Raw genomic sequence first — 14,010 nt, 5'->3', positions numbered from 1 at the left:
AATGGGGGCAAAAACAAGCTCAAGAGATGGGGAACCATTGGGGAAGAAGACCCCCTTAAATAGGTCCCCACGAATCTGCTCGTTATGTACAGAACAACATAGGAGCAGTACAACCTCTATGAGCACCGGTACAACCGGTAACAGGCAATAAGCGGTACAACCGGCCCACAACCGCCCAACAACCGCACCACAACAGAGACCAGTCCGGTGGTAGAGCGATACATGACCGGTACAACCTCCGGACCAATTCTGGAGCGGTACAACAGCTCCAAACACCGGTTGTACCGGTCAAGCGGTACAACCTCTCCATGGGGCGGTACAACCTCTCTGTGTAAAACAGGCAATATTAAAACAGCCACAACTTTCGCATACGAGCTCCGAATTCAACGAAACCAAGTTTGTTGGAAAGCTAACGACAAGGGCTAACACAATCTTGAGAGAAATATCAATAAGAAGCAAGTGAGAAAAGGACCATAATAAAATGGTGAGAACCCTTCCTCGAAAAAGACCGGTAAAACCTCCAACACCGAAAACATCATAGAAGATGCATGCGAACTCCGTTTTCGATGAACTCAAGCTTGTCATCAAGATGACCATAAGCTCTAAGACTCACAAATGGAACCAAACAAGAACCAAGAAAGATGATGCAAGGATGCAATGGTTTGAGCTCTTGACTAATGATACGATCAAGCTACTTCCTAGAGAGCCCCCCTTGATAGTACGGCAATCGATCCTACAACCCGGTCTCCCAACTACCACTATGAGACCGGTAAAATAGAAAACCTATCAAGGGCAAACCTTTGCCTTGCACATAGTCCACTTGAGCTAGATGATGACGATCTTGACTTCCTCAAGTTGGACCACATTTCTTGATTGTGTTGGCTCGATGAAGACTAGTTGATTGCTTCCCCATACTCCACTATGGGTGAGCCACTCTTTGGCACATCTTCACAATTCCATTGACACCACAATGGAAAACAAGCTTCAAGCTTGATTGCTCCCCCATACTCCATTATGGGTGAGCCTCTCTTTGAGTTGCTCCACTTGAACTTGCACACTACAAACGTGATGACGATCACCACTTGATGTCATCCTCCATGGGTTGTATGAGATCTTCCTCTTGATGCAAGACCATGGAAACATACCTAACCCCACAAAGAACTCTCACGTAGACCATGTGTTAGTACACAAAGCATAATGGACAATGCTTACCATACCATGGGATCACTTGATCCCTCTCGGTACTTCTTCTACGCTTTGTGAGTTGATCAACTTGATTCACTCTTGACTTAGTCTTGATCAACATTGAATCTTTCCAACTCTCTTCATTTGGATGATGTCTTGAAGGTAAACATGAATGATCACACAATCTTCTTCTTCAAGACATGCTTGCAATAAACTCAACTCACACATGACCAATCTTTGGATAATTCCTTGAAAAGCACTTTGGGCATCTCAATTCACACATGACCAATCTTTGGATAATTCCTTGAAAAGCACTTTGGCCATCTCATAAACTCCCTGAAACCAACACATGGACTTCAACAAATCCTTCAAATATAACTCAAGGCAACCGTTAGTCCATAGAGATTGTCATCAATTACCAAAACCACACATGGGGGCACCGCATGTCCTTTCAGCTGCACATATCGTTCTTAGGGCACACTCAGATGAACACTACGTACAACTAAAACCAACCCTCGAGTTGCCCCGAGGTGGCGCTGCAAGTTGCTCTGTTTGGACCGACACTCAGAGGAGCACTGGCCCGGGGGGTTTAAATAAGATGACCCTCGGGCTCCGGAAACCCAAGGGAAAAAGAGGCTAGGTGGCAAATGGTAAAACCAAGGTTGGGCATTGCTGGAAAAGCTTTAATCAAGGCGAACTATCAAGGGGTTCCCATTATAACCCAACCGCGTAAGGAACGCAAAATCCGAGAACGTAACACCGATATGACGGAAACTAGGGTGGCAAGAGTGGAACAAAACACTAGGCGAGAGGCCCGAGCCTTCCACCCTTTACCAAGTATATAGATGCATTAAGATAACATGGCAATATAATGATATCCCAACAAGTAAATAGTGTTCAACAAGGAACGGTCTCCAATCTTCACCTGCAACTAGCAACGCAATAAGAGGGGCTGAGCAAAGCGGTAACATAGCCAATCAACGGTTTGCTAGGACATGGTGGGTTAGAGGTTTGACATGGCAATTTGGGAGGCATGATAAGCAAGTGGTAGGCATCGTAGCATAGTCATAGCAAAAGAGCGAGCATCTAGCAAAGCAAAGATAGTAGTGATTTCGAGGGTATGATCATCTTGCCTGCAAAGTTGTCAGAGTTGACTGGATCCTCGAAAGCAAACTCAACGGGATCCTCGTTAGCGAACTCGTCTTCCGGCTCTACCCAAACAAGACAAACAAGCAACAAGGACACAATCAACCACGTGCAAGGATCAAACAACATGATGCAAAGATGGTATGCTATGCGGGATGCAATATGTGATGCATATGCAAGATTTGACAGGGAATGCATGAACCTGGCCTCAACTTGGGAATCCAAGTGTGGCACTGGAAAGATGAGATGAAAACGCTTGAAAACGATATAAAGAACGCCGGAATCGGAGTTACGGTTTGGAAATGGCAAGCAATTCAAATATGACCACGTTCTGCGATTAACAGCAAGTAGCCATCTAAATGCAACAAGATGGACATGCTACAGCACCCAAACATGGCATCAAAATACATGGCAGGGATCCATTCCTGAAGCTTAACAAAAGACTATCATTGAGCTACGACCAATTCATCCATTAACAGGTTCAAACAAGCATGGCAAAAATGCATTTGGTAAACAGGTTTCAGACTTAGTGAAATTAACACTTGTCTGGAATTTCAGATCAGATAGCACTCTTTGAAGCATGAAAACTATATGCTACAGGACCTGAACATGGCAAAGTAAAGCATGGCATGGAGCTACTCAAAGAGCTTAACAAAAGTCCCTTAGTGACCTTGAGCCAAAAGGGATCAGAAAATACATTTGCAAGCATGTGAACATGGAAAAAACATAATCAGTTCTCAGTTTTAGTGAAAACTGGAGCATGCTGAAAACAGATATCAAGTAGGCATGTTTACGAGCTCGATGCACTCACTACAGAGCAAGTCATGACAAGCTAAGCATACACCTATCAAGAATACACAAAATGCAAGCTAGACATGGCAAGAACAATAGCATAGCATGCACAGATCAACTACAACATCCTCGGCAAAATTGCTAACAAGTAGACAATCTGCCCAGATTCACGAAATGACAAAAGTAGAGCTCGATTGACTCAAGCTAGGGTACTCCATAATTGCAAACAAAGACACGGATGGATAGAGCACTACAATATTAACAAAACATCCTTACTGATCATCCTCAAAAGAGGCACGGATCACTAGGAAACAACATGAACATATGGCCATATGAGATAAACAGGTCAAGGACTTAGTGGAAATGCTAAGTCCCTGAAATCAGCATTAACAAATGCCTCACTTTGCAAGCTTGTGCTAGTCACCACACACATCACAAAAATACATGGGTTGCACCTCTGGATAGATGGCAAAAACATATAACAAAACACATGTAGAGCTCATGGGCATATCATGCACACAATAATCATGGCAAAAATGACAAATATCTAATTGGAGCAGCAGATCTGACAATTATCTAAAATAGCACTCTTCTAATAGCATTTCGGGCACCAAGATGAAATCAAATGAAAATGATGCAATGAGATGAAATGATGCGCTCTCTGAGACGAACATTTTGATATGCTATATGCCCAAAACGGAGCTACGGATGAGGAGATACAACATGATGAACATGAGCAAATAATTAGGGTTTCGGGCAGAAAAGTCAACCCAGACGGGATCCAGATCCAGATCTGGCCGGCGCGATCTACGAGGTTCGCTGGAGTTGCTCGGGGAGGCGGCGTTGAGGAGGGAGGAGGAAGGCCGGGCCTCGCCGGGCGGTGGTGGCCGGAGACGGGGACGATGGCCGGTCCGGGTGCGGCGGCGCCTGCCGCGGCGGAGCTCCCGCTGGCCGGCGTCGAGTCGGCGGCGGCGCAGAGAGGCTTCGGGCGACGGAGCCCGGAGCTGGAGAAGGCGGCGGCGGGGCGATGCGCAGGGCGGCGCGGCGGATCCGGGCCGCGGGGGCCTCGCCTGGGCCTCCCGGGCCGGCGCGTAGAGGGAAGGCGGCGGCGAGTGGCGGCAGCGGCGCGGGTCGGACAATGTCCGGCCCGGCGATTTTTGTCCGGCGGCGGCGGATGAAATGGATCTAGGGTTTCGGGAGGAAAGGGAAGGAGAAATTTCAGGGGGTCTTTATATAGGCATAGAGGGAGCTAGGAGTGTCCAAATGAGGTGCGGTTTTCGGCCACGCGATCGTGATCGAACGCTCTAGATGATGGAGAGGGTTTTGGTGGGTTTTGGGCCAACTTGGAGGGGTGTTGGGCTGCAACACACACGAGGCCTTTTCGGTCCCTCGGTTAACCGTTGGAGCATCAAACGAAGTCCAAATGGTACGAAACTTGATAGGCGGTCTACCGGTAGTAAACCAAGACCGCTTGGCAAGTCTTGGTCCAATCTGGAAATGTTTAATCGCCACACACGAAAGAAAGGTAGAAATGACCACCGAAGGAGAACGGAGCGCCGGAATGCAAAACGGACAACGGGGAAAATGCTCGGATGCATGAGATGAACACGTATGCAAATGCAATGCACATGATGACATGATATGAGATGCATGACAACGACAACAACACACGGAGACAAAAACCCAAACCCGAGAAAATAAAATAACTTAAGGCCGGAAACGGCAAGAGTTGGATTACATATTGGGTAAATCATATCCGGGGTGTTACAACACTCCACCACTACGAAAGGATCTCATCCTGAGATCTAGGACTGAAAGAACGCCGGGTACTCAGAACGGAGGTGATCCTCGCGTTCCCAGGTAGCTTCACGGTCGGAATGGTGTGACCACTTGACTTTGAGGAATTTGATTGACTTGTTGCGAGTCTTGTGTTTAGTCTCTTCAAGAATAGCAACGGGGTGCTCACGATAAGAGAGATCTTCTTGGAGTTCAATGTCCTCGAAGTTTACGGTGCGGTCAGGAGTCTTGAAGCACTTTCGGAGCTGAGAGACATGGAACACGTCATGAACATTTGCAAAGTTTGAAGGAAGCTCGAGTTCATAGGCGAGATCGCCTCTCTTGCTGACGATCTTGAAAGGTCCCACGTATCTAGGGGCAAGCTTCCCTTTGATACCGAAGCGACGAGTACCTTTCATAGGAGAGACGCGGAGGTAAACATGATCTCCGATCTCGAAAGCCAAATCACGGTGCTTACTATCATAGTAGCTCTTCTAGCGGGATTGGGTTGCTTTGAGGTTATCTCGAATGACTTTGCACATTTCCTCTGCCTCTGTGATTAAGTCATTACCCAAAAGCTGACGTTCACCGGTTTCAGACCAGTTGAGAGGGGTACGGCACTTCCTGCCATACAGAATTTCAAATGGGGCCTTGCCCGAACTTGCTTGAAAATTGTTGTTGTAGGAGAATTCAGCATAAGGAAGACAATCCTCCCACTTCATGCCGAAGGAGATCACACAAGCCCTGAGCATATCTTCAAGAATCTGGTTGACACGCTTGACTTGACCGCTAGTTTGCGGATGGAAAGCTGTGCTGAAGCGGATGTTGGTGCCCATGGCCTTCTGAAAAGAATCCCAAAACTTGGAGGTAAAGATGCTGCCACGGTCTGAAGAGATCACTTGAGGAATCCCGTGCAGAGAGACAATTCGAGAGGTATAGAGTTCCGCCAATTGAGCTGCAGTGATTGACTCTTTGATAGGCAGAAAGTGAGCCACTTTAGTGAGTTTGTCGATGACAACGAATATAGCATCATTGCCACGCTTGGACTTTGGAAACCCAGTCACGAAGTCCATCTCAATGTGGTCAAACTTCCATTCTGGAATGGCAAGAGGTTGGAGGAGACCCGCTGGCCTTTGGTGTTCTGCCTTCACTCTTCTGCAGACATCACATTCATTCACGAATTGAGCAATCTCGCGCTTCATTCGAGTCCACCAATAAGCCTGCTTGAGGTCCTGATACATCTTCGTGCTACCAGGGTGGATGGGGAGGAGAGAATTGTGAGCCTCATTCATGATCACTTTATGAAGGTCACCTTTGGGTACAACAATATGATCCTCGAAGAAGAGAGTATCCTTGTCATCAAGGCGGTAACACTTGTACTTGGGTTGACTCTTGGCAATCCCAATCTTCACCTTCTTCACCATAGCATCAAGAAGCTGAGCTTGGCGAATCTGGTCTTCCAAGATAGGAGAGACTAGAAGGTTGGCGAGGAAACCTTGAGGAACAACTTGCAGATTAAGCTTGCGGAAAGCTTCACAAAGGTCGGGTTGATAAGGTTTGAGAATAAGACTGTTGCAGTAAGCCTTCCTGCTCAATGCGTCAGCAATCACATTGGCCTTGCCTGGAGTATACTCGATACTCGAATTATACTCTCGAATCATTTCGACCCATCGAGTTTGCCTGAGAATGAGATTAGGCTGAGTGAAGATGTACTTGAGACTCTTGTGGTCAGTGAAGATGTCCACTTTTCTTCCCAATAAGAGATGTCTCCAAGTCAAAAGAGCATGCACAACTGCCGCCAACTCGAGATCATGAGTGGGGTAGTTCTTCTCATTGGGCTTCAACTGGCGAGAGGTATAAGCAACAACTTTCTACTCTTGCATCAACACTGCGCCAAGATCTTGGAAAAAGGCATCGCAAAAGACCTCGTATGGTTTGGATTCATCAGGCGGAGTCAGAACTGGAGCGGTGACCAATTTCTCTTTCAAAGTGTTGAAAGCAATGTCACATTCCGGAGACCAAACGTACTTGACGTGCTTCTGGAGAAGATTTGAGAGAGGCTTCGCGATCTTAGAAAAGTTTTCAACGAATCTTCGGCAGTAGCTTGCGAGACCGAGGAAGCTACAGAGTTGCTTCGCGTTCTGAGGAGGTTCCCAATTCACAATTGCAGACACCTTCTCAGGATTCACCGCAATGCCCTTGGCAGAGATGATATGACCAAGATAAAGAACCTCATCGAGCCAAAATTCGCACTTGGAGAACTTGGCGTAAAACTTGTGTTCCCTGAGCTTATCGAGTACCAAACGTAATTGCTTGGCATGATCTTCCTTGTTCTTCAAGAAAACCAGAATGTCGTCGAGATAGACCAAAACGAAGTCATTGGTGTAGGCGTTGAAGATGAAGTTCATCATGCGAGAGAACGTCGGAGGAGCATTGACGAGACCAAAAGACATGACAGTGTATTCATATGACCCATAGCTTGTCCTAAAAGCCGTCTTGGGAATATCTTGCTCACGGATTCGAATCTGATGATAACTCATACGGAGATCAAGCTTGGAGAATACTTGGGCACCTTTGAGTTGTTCGAACAGCTCGTTGATGTTGGGAAGTGGGTATTTGTTCTTGATGGTCTTCTTGTTCAATGGACGGTAATCAACACAAAGTCGGTCCGTTCCATCCTTCTTCTTCACAAAAAGAACACCACAACCCCACGGAGAAGAACTAGGCCGGATGAGACCCATTCTCTCTTGAGCATCGAGTTGCTTCTTCAGCTCCTTCAACTCTTCAGGTCCGAGCTTGTAAGGATGCTTGCACACAGGTTTTGTGCTAGGCTCAAGATCGATGACGAATTCAACTGGCCGGTGCGGAGGCATTCCTGGAAGCTCTTCTGGAAAGACGTCTTGATATTCGCAAACGACTGGAATTTGCGAGATAGCATCCAGTTCACCCTTCTCATTGAGAGAAAATAGACGGATGGTATCATCGTGAGCGGCAAAGACAATTACATCCTCAGACGAATGAGTCAATTGAATCTGCCTGGCTGTACAATCAAGATGCGCCTTGTGCTTAGAAAGCCAATCCATTCCGAGAATAAGATCAATATCCGAGTTACCAAGAACCACCGGAGAAGAAAGGAACTTGTAATCGCCCAACGTGATAGAGACATCCGGGACGCAATTGTTAGAAGTCATTTGCTTGCCCGGAGACACAATCTTCAACGGGACAGGAATCCTCTTGGTCACAAAATCATGCTTGGCAACAAATGGTGTTGAAATAAAAGAAAGCGATGCACCAGTGTCAAAAAGAATTTTTGCGGGAACATCGTTAACATGAAGGTTACCCATGATGACATCTGGCGAGTCCTCTGCCTGAGCTGCATTCAGCAAATTGACCTTGGCATGCTTGGGGTTATGCTTGACCACAGCTGTACTTGCCGATCTCACAGGAGGAGGAGGAAGACGCCTCTGATTGAAGCATTTGTTGGCATAGTGACCCTTCTGTTGGCACTTGTTGCACGTGACTTCTGAAAGCGGACGGTGATACGGAGCACTCGATCTTGGAGCTTGAGACGAAGTCTTGTTCTGAAAGGCGGGGTTGGGGGGGGGGGGAAGATCCACTGCCACCTTTGCTCTTCTGCTGATACGGCTGACGGAACGGAGGAGAAGGAAGCCAATACTTCTGCTGCTTGGCCACTTGAGTAGAGGAAGAAGGAGTAGCATCTCTGACTCACTTCTTGGAAGCATCACACCTCAGTTGAGCGGCCTCTTGCTTCAATGCCATATTATAGAACTCATCGTACCTCAAGGGCTCAAAGAGAACAAGAGCTAGCTGAATTTCTTCTCTGAGACCACCCCTGAACTGGTATATCATGCTCTTCTCATCAGGGACGTCATGCTTAGCAAAGTGGGCGAGCTTCTGAAACAACTTGTTGTAGTCATAGACAGACAAAGAGCCTTGCTTCAGGTTGCGGAATTCCCCACGCTTGCTTTCAACCACGCTCTGAGGGATATGATGAGCTTTGAAATCTTGACGGAATTCATCCCAGGTAATCGCACGGCCTCCTCTGGAATCCTTGTACTGCCGGAACCATTCTGCAGCTTGGTCTTTGAGTTGGAAGGAAGCAAACTTGACAAAGTCCTCAGGCCTGACGTTACTGCACTCGAAATGCTTGCACAGATCCACTAGCCAATCGTCAGCATCGGTTGCCTCAACACAATTGCTGAAAGTCTTTGGCCCGTTAGCAAGGAACTGGTTGAGTGTAGCAAAGTGATTCTGATTGTTGCCTTGGTTGCCTTGGTTCGCTTGATTGCGCTCTTGAAGAATTTGCATGATCAACTGTGTGTTTGCATTGGTTGCGGCCATCACAGCTTGCCATGCCTCCGGAGGAGGAGGAGGTGGTGGCGGATCCTGATTCTGATTCTGATTGGTGCTCTTAGCGGGAGCTATCCTGAAGAGGGTGACAACCATTAGCACATTGATAGACAAATATTGAAGCTGAATCCAACGGAATGAAAATTGGAACATATAGTCTTCACATCCGAACATAAGAACGAATGCATTCCTCTTGAAATGGTCACATATCCATAAATTGAGAAGCCACTTAGAATTTAGGTAGAGGAATAAAACAACAAGGTACGGATCAAGAACGAATACTCGGTAAGAAATCCCAATCTCAAACCAAATATCCGTGGAAGAAGAACTAGAGCTACAAGAATTCCCACCTATGAAACTCCCGAACCTTTCCGGTTATGCAATCAGGTGTTGGGGATACAGGGGAAGCATAATATCTCACCCAAATCTAGCAATTCCTACATCCAGCTGTATCCATCCTTCAACACATAACCGAGAAAACTTCGGAAACCATCTACCTCAACCTTCGAAAAAGCATCTGTTATACAAGTTATGGCGATACTCCCGAACTCCCGCCCCAGTACTGGGTGGCGTCGAGGTTATCTCACCAACGAACTGCATAAAAGAGATTTTCGATGTCGGCGTACTAAACTCAGGTATTCCAGAACAGCAACGATAAAATTGTGACGACAACACCTCGGAGCTCAACTCCTCGGGACACTGCCACAACCCCTAAAGACAGGAGGCACCAAGAACAATGTTCTCGTCACAAAACCATCGGAACGATTCTAAGATACCCGCGTGATCCTAAATTTTTTTTAGTGAAATTTGAGAAGAGAAGAGTCAAAACTCTACGTCAGGATGCCTTACCAGAGCGATGACGATACTCGGAAGTAAAAAGAATTCCTAAACTCTCCGATATATAATTCCTAAATGACTCAAAACATTTTTCTAGACACAACTCGGCCGCTAAAAACGATCAATCAGTGGGGGCTCCTAAGGTCGGGGAAGGCTCTGATTACCAACTTGTAACGCCCTCGATGCGGCTATAGCTCCCACGTGTCGAGGCACGACTTAGAGGCATAACCGCATTGAAAGCAATGTCGCAAGTTAGGCAATCATCACAACATCCCATGTAATATAGATAATAAAAGGGGAGATACATATTTGGCTTACACTCGCCATGTCAATCAAAGTACATAAATAGCATTACAACATTCAAACACTCATGGCCCGACTACGGCGCCAAAATGAAAGATAAACCCAACATGCGACACGGTCCCGATCACCCCAATTGGGCACCACTACTGATCATCAGGGAAAGACACGTAGTAACGGCGTGAGTCCTCATCGAACTCCCACTTGATCTCAAGCGCGTCATCTGGAGCGGGATCATCAGGCCCTGCATCTGGTTTGGAAGTAATCTGTGAGCCACAAGGACTCAGCAATCTCGCACCCTCGCGATCAAGACTATTTAAGCTTAAAGGTAAGGCAAGGTAATTATGTGGAGCTGTAGCAAGCGACTAGCATATATGGTGGCTATCCTGTTCGCAAAAGAGAGCGAGAAGAGAGGGCAAAGCGCGAACGAGAAACTAGAGAACAACCTGCGCAAGCATTACTCCAACACCGTGTTCACTTTCCGGACTCCGCCGAGAAGAGATCATCACGGCAGCTCACACAGTTGATTCATTTTAATTAAATTAAGGTTCAAGTTATCTACAACCGGACATTAACAAATTCCCATCTGCCCATAACCGCGAGCACGGCTTTCGAAAGTTCAAATCCCTGCAGGAGAGTCCCAACTTAGCCCATGACAAGCTCTCACGGCTAACGAAGGAATAGACCTCCTCCCGAGACATTCCGATCAGACTCGGTATCCCGGTTCATCAAGACACTTCGACAAGTCAAGACCAATCCAGCAACACCGCCCGAATGTGCCGACAAAACCCGATAGGAGCTGCACATATCGTTCTCAGGGCACACTCAGATGAAATTACGTACAACTAAAACCAACCCTCGAGTTGCCCCGAGGTGGCGCTGCAAGCGACTCTGTTTGGACCAACACTCAGAGGAGCACTGGCCCGGGGGGGTTTAAATAAAATGACCCTCGGGCTCCGGAAACCCAAGGGAAAAAGAGGCTAGGTGGCAAATGGTAAAACCAAGGTTGGGCATTGCTGGAAAAGCTTTAATCAAGGCGAACTATCAAGGGGTTCCCATTATAACCCAACCGCGTAAGGAACGCAAAATCCGAGAACGTAACACCGATATGACGGAAACTAGGGTGGCAAGAGTGGAACAAAACACTAGGCGAGAGGCCCGAGCCTTCCACCCTTTACCAAGTATATAGATGCATTAAGATAACATGGCAATATAATGATATCCCAACAAGTAAATAGTGTTTCAACAAGGAACGGTCTCCAATCTTCATCTGCAACTAGCAACACTATAAGAGGGGCTGAGCAAAGCGGTAACATAGCCAATCAACGGTTTGCTAGGGCATGGTGGGTTAGGTTTGACATGGCAATTTGGGAGGCATGATAAGCAAGTGGTAGGCATCGTAGCATAGGCATAGCAAAAGAGCAAGCATCTAGCAAAGCAAAGATAGTAGTGATTTCGAGGGTATGATCATCTTGCCTGCAAAGTTGTCAGAGTTGACTGGATCCTCGAAAGCAAACTCAACGGGCTCCTCGTTAGCGAACTCGTCTCCCGGCTCTACCCAAACTAGACAAACAAGCAACAAGGACACAATCAACCACATGCAAGGATCAAACAACATGATGCAAAGATGGTATGCTATGCGGGATGCAATATGTGATGCATATGCAAGATTTGACAGGGAATGCATGAACCTGGCCTCAACTTGGGAATCCAAGTGTGCCACTGGAAAGATGAGATGAAAACTCTTGAAACGATATAAAGAACACCGGAATCAGAGTTACGGTTTGGAAATGGCAAGCAATTCAAATATGACCACGTTCTGCGATTAACAGTAAGTAGCCATCTAAATGCAACAAGATGGACATGCTACAGCACCCAAACATGGCATCAAAATACATGGCAGGTGTCCATTCATGAAGCTTAACAAAAGACTAGCACTGAGCTACGACCAATTCATCCATTAACAGGTTCAAACAAGCATGGCAAAAATGCATTTGGTAAACAGGTTTCAGACTTAGTGAAATTAACACTTGTCTGGAATTTCAGATCAGATAGCACTCTTTGAAGCATGAAAACTATATGCTACAGGACCTGAACATGGCAAAGTAAAGCATGGCATGGAGCTACTCAAAGAGCTTAACAAAAGTCCCTTAGTGACCTTGAGCCAAAAGGGATCAGAAAATACATTTGCAAGCATGTGAACATGGCAAAAATATAATCAGTTCTCAGTCTTAGTGAAAACTGGAGCATGCTGAAAACAGATATCAAGTAGACATGTTTACGAGCTCGATGCACTCACTACAGAGCAAGTCATGACAAGCTAAGCATACACCCATCAAGAATACACAAAATGCAAACTAGACATGGCAATAACAATAGCATAGCATGCACGGATCAACTACAACATCCTCGGCAAAATTGCTAACAAGTAGACAATCTGCCCAGATTCACGAAATGATAAAAGTAGAGCTCGATTGACTCAAGCTAGGTACTCCATAATTGCAAACAAAGACACGGATGGATAGAGCACTAAAATATTAACAAAACATCCTTACTGATCATCCTCAAAAGAGGCACGGATCACTAGGAAACAACATGAACATATGGCCATATGAGATAAACAGGTCAAGGACTTAGTGGAAATGCTAAGTCCCTGAAATCAGCATTAACAAATGCCTCACTTTGCAAGCTTGTGCTAGTCACCACACACATCACAAAAATACATGGGTTGCACCTCTGGATAGATGGCAAAACATATAACAAAACACATGTAGAGCTCATGGGCATATCATGCACACAATAATCATGGCAAAAATGACAAATATCTAATTGGAGCAGCAGATCTGACAATTATCTCAAATAGCACTCTTCTAACAGAATTTCGGGCACCAAGATGAAATCAAATGAAAATGATGCAATGAGATGAAATGATGTGCTCTCTGAGACGAACATTTTGATATGCTATACGCCCAAAACGGAGCTACGGATGAGGAGATACAACATGATGAACATGAGCAAATAATTAGGGTTTCGGGCAGAAAAGTCAACCCAGACGGGATCCGGATCCAGATCTGGCCGGCGCGATCTACGAGGTTCACCGGAGACGGAGTCGAGGTCGCCAGAGTTGCTCGGGGAGGTGGCGTTGAGGAGGGAGGAGGAAGGCCGGGCCTCGCCGGGCGGTGGTGGCCGGAGACGGGGACGGTGGCCGGTCCGGGTGCGGCGGCGCCTGCCGCGGCGGAGCTCCCGCTGGCCGGCGTCGAGTCGGCGGCGGCGGAGAGAGGCGTCGGGCGACGGAGCCCGGAGCTGGAGAAGGCGGCGGCGGGCGATGCGCGGGGCGGTGCGGCGGATCCGGGCCGCGGGGGCCTCGCCTGGGCCTCCTGGGCCGGCGCGGAGAGGGAAGGCGGCGGCGAGTGGCGGCTTGCCATGTCCGACCCGGCGATTTTTGTCCGGCGGCGGCGGATGAAATGGATCTAGGGTTCGGGAGGAAAGGGAAGGAGAAATTTCGGGGGGTCTTTATATATGCATAGAGGGAGCTAGGAGTGTCCAAATGAGGTGCAGTTTTCGGCCACGCAATCGTGATCGAACGCTCTAGATGATGGAGAG

The sequence above is a fragment of the Triticum urartu genome, chromosome 1 (genome assembly GCF_003073215.2).
Source record: "Triticum urartu cultivar G1812 chromosome 1, Tu2.1, whole genome shotgun sequence".
NCBI classification, from domain to species: Eukaryota; Viridiplantae; Streptophyta; class Magnoliopsida; order Poales; family Poaceae; genus Triticum; species Triticum urartu.
This window is presented reverse-complemented; position numbering follows the sequence as displayed.